The 9288-nt window shown below is 30.2% G+C and overlaps 1 long non-coding RNA gene across 1 annotated transcript; it reads right to left on the reverse strand.

Annotated features, from left to right (window-relative positions):
* Window positions 1–5170: 5170 nt before the first annotated feature.
* On the reverse strand, window positions 5171–8342 carry LOC128164214 (uncharacterized). The gene is made up of 3 exons (XR_008240921.1): window positions 8186–8342; window positions 7358–7440; window positions 5171–5487 (listed from the first exon to the last, which is right to left on the reverse strand). It is a non-coding gene; the product is annotated as an uncharacterized LOC128164214 (long non-coding RNA).
* Between the last annotated feature and the right edge of the window lie 946 nt (window positions 8343–9288).

Below are 9288 nucleotides of genomic sequence, written 5' to 3' on the forward strand. Positions count from 1 at the left end.
TATGCCTAAACTTCTTGAAAATTACTTGCAGCAATCAAGGACAAAGGAATTTAAAAATCAGGAGATCAAATTAGAAATGGTAAGATTCTATTTGCTGATTGTAAGATATTTTATTTGAATTTTTATGACATGTTAGTATCAACATTGTATCTCTTTAGACTTTGCATTTCAAACAGTTCTGGTACTCGTCGATGCAGTATCCAAAGCAACTCCGACGTTGCAACGAACATTTGAAATACTTTATGCATTCTTCAAACTCCGTGATACATCCGGGATAGCAGGGATAGGTCCTCATAAGGTCATCTGGAATTTTTCGATCCTGCGCGAAAACTCCTAAAAATGACGGCATAACGACCAACGAGATTAGTTTCATCATTTTCAATGCTTTGGCGTATCCTTTAGCTGTAGTTTCTGGTTCTGGAAAATAAAAAGTAGGACAACTGAAATTTGAACAAAGTCATTCTTTAACATACAAATCAGAATAAAATAGAAATATCGCGTTGCCCATAATTTTTAGAAACATCAAATTACATGTCAAAAATCTGATGTAACTTAAATAAAAATAAATATTATCAGTACGAGGGTTGTTCGGAAATTATTGAGACATTTCCTCTTATTCTTTTAGTAAAAAAGATAAACCATTGAAATTTCACCAAAACGTAAATCAGGATAGAGACTATAAATGTGAAAAGTTTCTTGTTCATGGCATGAATAGATCATTCCTGGTAAGCTGACCAACCTACCTTCGTCCAATGACCCGGCGCAACCGCAAACTTTTCGCAACGTCATCTTAACGCTTCTTATTGCTCCTGTGTTCTAAAAACCTTACAAACGAACGGAAATAAGAATTATTCTTTATTTATCATCTTTTGTTTTCATTTCAAGATGTCACCATTTACATTTTCTGTCATTCTTATTTTTTTTAGGGGGAAAATCGAGTTATTTTTTTCCGAAAGTCTAATTACTGCGAATGTCTCCTGCAGTTATTTTTTATATATTTTAGAACTGTATATAACAGTTAGTGCGTCAAAAGTACTTGATAATTAATCCCTTTGGCCTAATTCTAGTTAAACAATCAGTGAAAAAAATATGATGAACTGAAGCTCTATACCTTGTCTTGTCATCGTATAGTTTTTTTAAGCAATTGCTTGGCCTTAAAAGGTCTTCTTCCGAGATTTCCACCAGTTTGACGGTTTTAATGCGCCGCCTTGACGTCAAAATTCAATGTAAAGTCGTTGTCCGATTTCTATTGTTTGGTAAATATATGTGTACCATAACCGTATTTCAACTCAAACATCAGTGAAACTTAATCAAAAGTTAGTCGCAAAGAATAGCAAAATGAACATATTTAATTTGATTTCTTTTATCATTAACTGTAATTCTACGGACACTTATAAAGTAGATGTTTAAGTTATTAAATCTCCGAGTTCATGGCTGCTCCGGGTACCCCGACCACCGACTTGTTTATCTATCGTCGTAAACAAAATATTAGATATTCTTTTAATATCACTTTGTTTTATTTTTTGTTGGGGTAACTTCAGTGTCTATGCCAATTTTTACCAAAATTCGTCAATTAGGAAAGAAAATATTCGAGTTGTCTCAATAATTTCCGAACAACCCTCGTATTTGTTAAAAACACTGACTTTATTAAATCATACCCCCCAAAAAACCAAAAATAAATATTAAGAAACATTTACTCATAGAAAGGGGAACCAAATTGATATACCGTATTAACCTTAAATCTATGAAAAATGACTACAATTTGTTAACCATTTTGACAATATAAATTAAGTTAAATTTGAACCCTTCTTTTAAAGGAGATCAATTTAGTCTAAAAAGGCCACGACTATTGAGCTCACTTAAGGGTGTTGTTTACTCAGGGTTTGAGTTCTCGAATTCGGATTGTTATAAAGTTCAATATCATGAGTAACATTTGTTCTAAACACAAAAAGTATCTGTGAAATGAATGATTATTAACATAACATTCGATATTTCTACTATATTATAGAATAATGCCAAAACAAAAATAGACTTTTAGCCAAACAGAGGAAATTCGGACTAAATTTTGCAGATTTTATTTTCTGCTAAAACATTTTTGGAAGTAATCTAATATTTAAAGTTAAGATTTTATATTTTAGTCTATATAATTTTGCATATTTTCTGGTAGTTTTACATCATTTATTCATTATAATAACAATATGGCATAAATTTGAAAAATATTGAAATATGCTTAAAAACAAGAGAAGACACCATATCTCAAAAGTTTGATCATTGACCTCATATAAATTTTATACCAGCAGAGAAAGGTCAATATAAGTAGTTTAATACAATAAATGTTTTTGTATTATCATCATTCAATTTTTTGTAAAATTGGATCAAAAATGGGTAGGAATTTGAAAAGTGATAGAGGAAATTCGGACTGGAATATTTATAAAAATTGTGAAAGAAACCTTAATGCTTTGTATGTATTTAGCGTCACTGCTATTCATAAATTGTATTTCATTTTCAAAAGTATTGAGCAGTTTGTATTATTTTCACAATTAAGAAAATCTCAATCATAGTGTAAAATTTTAAGTGATTTTCCTTTAATTTTCCAAAAATATACAATGGCCATTAACTCAAAAAGTAGGTCATTGACCTACTTTTTAGAAAATGAAAAATAACACTACAATAAAAGGTCTATAACACACAATAGTTGGTTTTTCATTATCATCAGTGGAATTTTTTTTCATTCTGAGTAAACGTCATCCTTAAGACTCTTTATTCTGTATATTTGTTTTTTTCCAAAAAATTTCATGCATCATTTTTTTTTCACATTTTTTATTTTTAAAATCTATCTCATTACTTTGCCACATTAAAATCATTGTTCCTACCTTGTATACAAAAAAACCTTGACAACAAGGATTTTGTAAAATTATTGTACCTACCTCGTATACAAAAAAAACTTGACAACAAGGATTTTGTAAAAAGGCTTATTCTTTTGAATATATACCCTCGATTATTATCAGTGTTAAAAACCAATCCAATAACTATTAATTAGAGCTTAATTTTATGTAATACTTTTTATGTAATTGATATGGACATAATATGTAGAGTATAATTTGTAGTATGAGGGGGATAGATTGACTTATGAAAAATTCGGTGACGTCATCATAATTAAAGAGATTTCTCTACACTTCGTCCAAAAAACACAACAGCACACACAATGAAAATACTTGTATAATACTTGGAAAATACTCGTATATGCCTAAACGTCTCGTTAAATTATTTGCGGCAATCAAGGACATAGAAATTTAAAGAAAAGGCGATCAAATTAGAAATGGTAAGATTCTGTTTGCTGATTGTGAGATATTTTATTTGAATTTTTATAACATGTTTAACTTAACATCAACAAGGTATCTCATAAATTCGCATTCCATACAGCTGATGTACTCGTCGTTGCAGTATTCAAAGTTCCAACGTTTCAACCATTTGAAATACTCAATGCATTCGTCCAACCTTGTGAGACATCTGGGATAGCAGTGGTTAGTTCTCATAAGGTCATATGCAATTTCTTTATCCTGCGCGAAAACTCCCAGAAATAAAACAATAAGGACCAAAGAGATAAGTTTCATCATTCTCAATGTCAATGCTCTGCAGTTCTCTTTAGCTGTATGTTCTAGTTCTGGAAAATTAAAATTAGGACAATTGAAATCTGAACAAAATCATTCCACCGTAATCAGAATACAATTGAAATTTATCGTGTTTTCCCATAATTTCCAGAAACATCAAATTACATGACAAAAATCTGATATAACTTAAAATAGATATAAATTTTCTCAGCATCTGTTGAAACAATGACTTCATTACATCAAACAAAAATACCCCCAAAACATTTACTCATAGAATCAATTTTTTATACCTTATTTACCTTAAATCCATAAAAAATGAATACAATTTGTAAACCATTTTGACAATATAAATAAACTAAAATTTTTGAACATTTTCCTTCATTTTTATGTAAAGCTCTTTGTCCAAAGGAGGTAGATATAGTCTTAAAATTGACACGGACATCTAGTCCCCTTGATTTTGAACTGTGCATGAACATTACGACTAATTTGCGTGATATCATGCTATGAAACAGAAGGACTTTTTTTATTCTTAACGTAGATTATTTAAAGTCAGCAACATACCACCATTGGTCTGTCTGACCTCTTCACTTTGTAAATCAATTATACGTGTCTTAGAGCGGAGTAAGATCTTGATTGTATGCAGGTATAAAACTAACGAATCATTTTACCTCCATGTATTTGATGTACATCATATAAATATACAATAGTCACTTGGCTTGTGTTATCTAATCAAAAGACACAAAATGAGATGTGAAACTTGTTGACAAGGGTCAAAACAGTAACTAGACAAAGAAAAGACAATTCTAAGGAGGCTCATTAGACAACAAATTAACCATCAGATTTACCTAAAATTTTAAGATATGGTTTGTTTAACTATGAACTATTGTTAACCAAAGAAAACCATCCATAAATTTTGACTTTTGAATATGGAACATTTCCAATCTATTCATATAGAATTCTCCTAAAGGAGATCAATTTTGTCTAAAAATGACCACGACTTTTGAGCTCACATAAAGACTCTTTATCCTGTAAATTTTTTTTTCAAAAAATTTAATGCATCACTTTTTATTTATAACATTTTTTTATTTTTAAAAACTAACTCATTACATTGTTACATTGAAACTATTGTACCTACCTTGCATACAAAAAAACTTGACAACCTGGATTTTGTAAAACGGCTTAGTTAATTTCTCTCTTCAGATTCCCTTGAATATATACCAACAATGTTTATCAGTTTTAAATACCAATCCAATAACTATTGATTAGAGCCTAAGATTATGAATACTTTTAAGGTAATTTATGTATTATGTAGATTATAATTTGTAGTATGAGGAGGATAGATTGACTTATAAAAAACTCGGTGACGACAACATAATTAAAAAGTTCTCTACAATCTGTCCAAAACACACAACAGCACATACAATGTACGTATTTCCCTTAAAGAATACACGTACATGTATATGCCTAAACGTCTCGTAAAGTTACTTGCGGCAATCAAAGATAAAGGAATTTAAAGAAAAAGCGATCAACTTAGAAATGGTAAGATTCTGTTTGCTGTTTGTGAGACATTTTATTTGAATTCTTATGACATGTTAATATAAACATGGTATCTTTTAAGATCTGCATTCCATACAGCTGTCGTATACGTCGGTGCAGTAATCAAAGCACCTCCAACGTTGCAATGAACATTTGAAATGCTCTATGCATTCGTCCAACCTCTTGAGACATTCGGGATAGCAGCGGTTAGTCCTCATAAGGTCATCTGCAATTTTTCGATCCTGCGTGAAAGCTCCCCCAAATGACAGTATAACGACCAACAAGATAAGTTTCATAATTTCCAATGCTCTGGGGTTCTTTTTAGGTGTAGTTTCTGGTACTGGAAAGTTAAAAAGTAGGGCAATTGAAATTTGAACAAAATCATTCTCTACCATCGTAATCAGAATACAATTGAAATTTATCGTGTTTCCCCATAATTTCCAGAAACATCAAATTATATGACAAAAATCTGATATAACTTGAAAAAGATATAAATTTTCACAGTATCTGTTAAACCAATGACTTCATTACATCAAACAAACAAAAAACCCGAAAACATTTACTCATAGAATCAATTTTTTATACCTTATTTACCTTAAATCCATGAAAAATGAATACAATTTGTAAACCATTTTGACAATATAAATTAACTTAAATTTTTGAACATTTTCCTTCATCTTTATGAAGCACTCTTTATCTAAAGGAGGTAGATATAGTAAGGACTATTTTGATTCTTAACGTAACTTGTTTAAAGTCAGCAATATAGCACCATTTGTCAATCTGACCGCTTTACTTTGTTAAGATTGTATGCAGCTATAAAACTTACGAAACATTTTACCTCCATGTATTTGATGTACATCGTATATATAAGTAATAGTCACATGACGTGTTTTATGTAATCAAAAGACACAAAAAGAGATGTGAGACTTGTTGACAGAGATCAAAACAGTAACTAGATAAAGAAAAGACAATTTTGAGGAGGCTCGATGGAAAACAATTAAACTATCAGATTTACCTAAAATTTTAAGATATGGTTTGTTGATAAACTATATTGTTAACTAAAGAAAACCATCCATACATTTAGACTTTTAAATTCGATACATTTCCAATATTATCATATAGAGTTCTTCTTCTACTAAGTGAGATCAATTTAGTCTAAAATGACCACGACTATTGAGCTCACTTAAAGACTCTATCCTGTTTATTTGTTATCTAAAAAACTTTAATGCATCATTTTTTTTTCACATTTTGTATTTTTCAAATTTTTTAATTTTTAAAAACTAGCTTATTACTTTCTTATTGTAAAATTATTGTACCTACCTTGTATACAAAAAACTTGACAACAAGGATTTTGTAAAATTCTTGTACCTACCTTGTATACAAGAAATCTTGACAACAAGGATTATGCAAAAAGGCTTAGTTTATTTCTTTTTTCAGATTCTCTTGAATATATACCCTCAATGTTTATCAGTGTTAAATACCAATCCAATAACTATTTATTAGAGCTTAATTTTATGTTATACTTTTTATGTAATTGATATGGACATAATATGAAGAGTTTAATTTGCAGTATTAGGGGGATAGATTGACTTATTAAAAATTTGTTGACGTCAGCATAAATAAAGAGATCGTTGCTCTTCGTTTGACAAAAATTAGTTCACTTTTTATTAAAAGTTCGTGATCATAAATTTACATGGTTAATTTTGTAATTTAGAAAAAATATGTTCAATACCTCATAAGATTAGCAAGAGGACAATGCGCACACAAATAATAGTTCTATGGTAATTTTTGTGTTTCTGTCTCAATATTTCACCTACAAAACTCTGAACTCGCATTTCAGCCATGGTAATCCTGATTGTAGGATGGTGAACAAGAAACCCATAAAAATATACGATAATAGTGGGTGAGCTTTGTAGCTATATACATGATTAATTTCAAAATTTTAAATTTTAAATATGTAAGTGATCCATATGTCTTTCTGCAAAGTTCTTTTTTTCCAGTGATATTTAAATAGACTTAAATGGACTTGACCATCAATCCATTTTAAGAGTTACGTTATTCAAAGAAATTTCAAGTTGTATCATATTAGAAAACTTTCGTTGATTTAAATTTCATCTGCAGCGAATGATTTTAGGGGAAGGGATGATGATTAATCCCAATTGATTATTATAATGAAATATATACTTTTCATCCTTAGAGTATATGCATACGTCAGATAGTTGCTGTTTTTAGAATCAAATACCATCAGATGCAGGAAAAGTATCAAAAGCCTATGACCGGCCATCTTTTACATCTGGGAAAGAGAAATAAACACATATATATTGATGTCAAAAACTGCCCAGAACTGTTGTTAAGAGATAAAAAAGCAATAAATAGGATGTTTTTAATATTTTTAATATGGTGTTTCGAATGCATTTCTTCCACAATTTAACGTTTTTGTTTGGTCTTTAACATTCATCCATCATACATTGTATCAATATATTGAGCAGTTCCTGTGCCACAAAGCACATAAAGTGAATTGGAATCGAAAACCAGCTAATCTAGATCTCCATTAATTTAAGTCAAGATTTAGAAATTGTACGTTAGTAAATATGCTGTCCCATGTTCAGAAATGAGTCACAGACAGCTAGTAAACATCATTTATTCACTAGGAATAAACTGTAGATACTACAATATAAACAAAATCACTTATTACACAATTGCATGAACTTGTCATTACATAATATAGGTTGGGGAGACAGTTACACATATGTAAAAAAGTCGATCTATTTAACTCTATTCAATTTATTGTCACAATATATAAAAAAAAGCATGAAAGTAAACAAGCATGCACTGAACTTCATATGAATTAACTGACATTAAATCTAGTAAAGGCTCCAATACATATCGTAGATATGAAAAACATGTTTTTACTGCAAGAAGTACACATAGCCCATTCAAATAGTAAAATATACCTTAATGGAATTTTATACAAGTCAAAGCGCATAAGAAAGAAATATACTGTTCATAACTCTATATGTTATATAAAAAATACATACACTGTGGGGTCTCTATGTCACCAAAAAACTGAAGGAACGTGGTTCCGAGAATTTGTGCATGGCGCTCGTGGAGCGGAGGTACTACTATAAACTCTGAACCGGTTATGTATATATAAATCCGGATTATAACTGAACATAATAAACAATTCCGGAATGATTCCAGTACAGTAAATTATTAAGAGTATCTTTATGGTGCATTAGCCATTGTGACATCGCATCAAATTTAAATATTTTTTCCGGTCCTTTATACAGTAACAAAAAAAAATATTAAGTAGCAGTAGAAAAGAACCCGTAACTTCATACCATGAAAGTAAGTTAAGATTAATCTTGAAATATTTATTCGATTTAATATCATTCTTAAGAATTAAGAGGTCAAGGGCATATAAATTATCCTTCAGATAGACTGTAGGTAGTATGGGTATAATTGATACTTTATTGGAAATGGCATTTTAAAGAGGTTTGTTGGTCAATCAATTAATCATTCTTAAACCCCCTTAAGATTTAATACATGATGTGTTTACCTAAACAAGTCCTCATCTTGGTCTTTTTAACACAGTTCAAAACTGAAGCTGTGCATGTACTGAAAATTTGAATCATCTTACTGCAACAATAAGCTCGCAATTGTGTGCCAAAGATATTCATACATTCAGAATGTATACCATATCGATTTTATTTACATCACGCGATTTTGAATGAGTTGTCAGAGGTAATTTTATCAAAATAAACATGTTGTGAAAATTTTTATTCTACACTTGATACGACCTTGAAACGTTCTTCTAAACGAGACACCTAACAAAGAATGGAAACGAAAGTTCTTGCCGGATCTAGATGTTAAAATATTTTTTTTTATAAAATGATCTTTAGATTACAAAAGTAGAATGGCTATTTTTATCTTTTAAAGTTCGCAATAGTGTTTTGGTTTTGTCTCCATCAATTTTCATCAATTTTAAGCCATATCTGTCGAAATTTGTGACATTTTCACCCTCTCGCTGAAAGCCAAGCTGAAGGGTTTACAATCGATGCGCATGCGCTGTTGAAATGAAGGCTGTGGTTGCAATGCTTATTACACTGAAAATTGTAATTTCATAGAATTTGCTCAAAAT

The sequence above is a fragment of the Crassostrea angulata genome, chromosome 9, assembly GCF_025612915.1.
Source record: "Crassostrea angulata isolate pt1a10 chromosome 9, ASM2561291v2, whole genome shotgun sequence".
NCBI classification, from domain to species: Eukaryota; Metazoa; Mollusca; class Bivalvia; order Ostreida; family Ostreidae; genus Magallana; species Magallana angulata.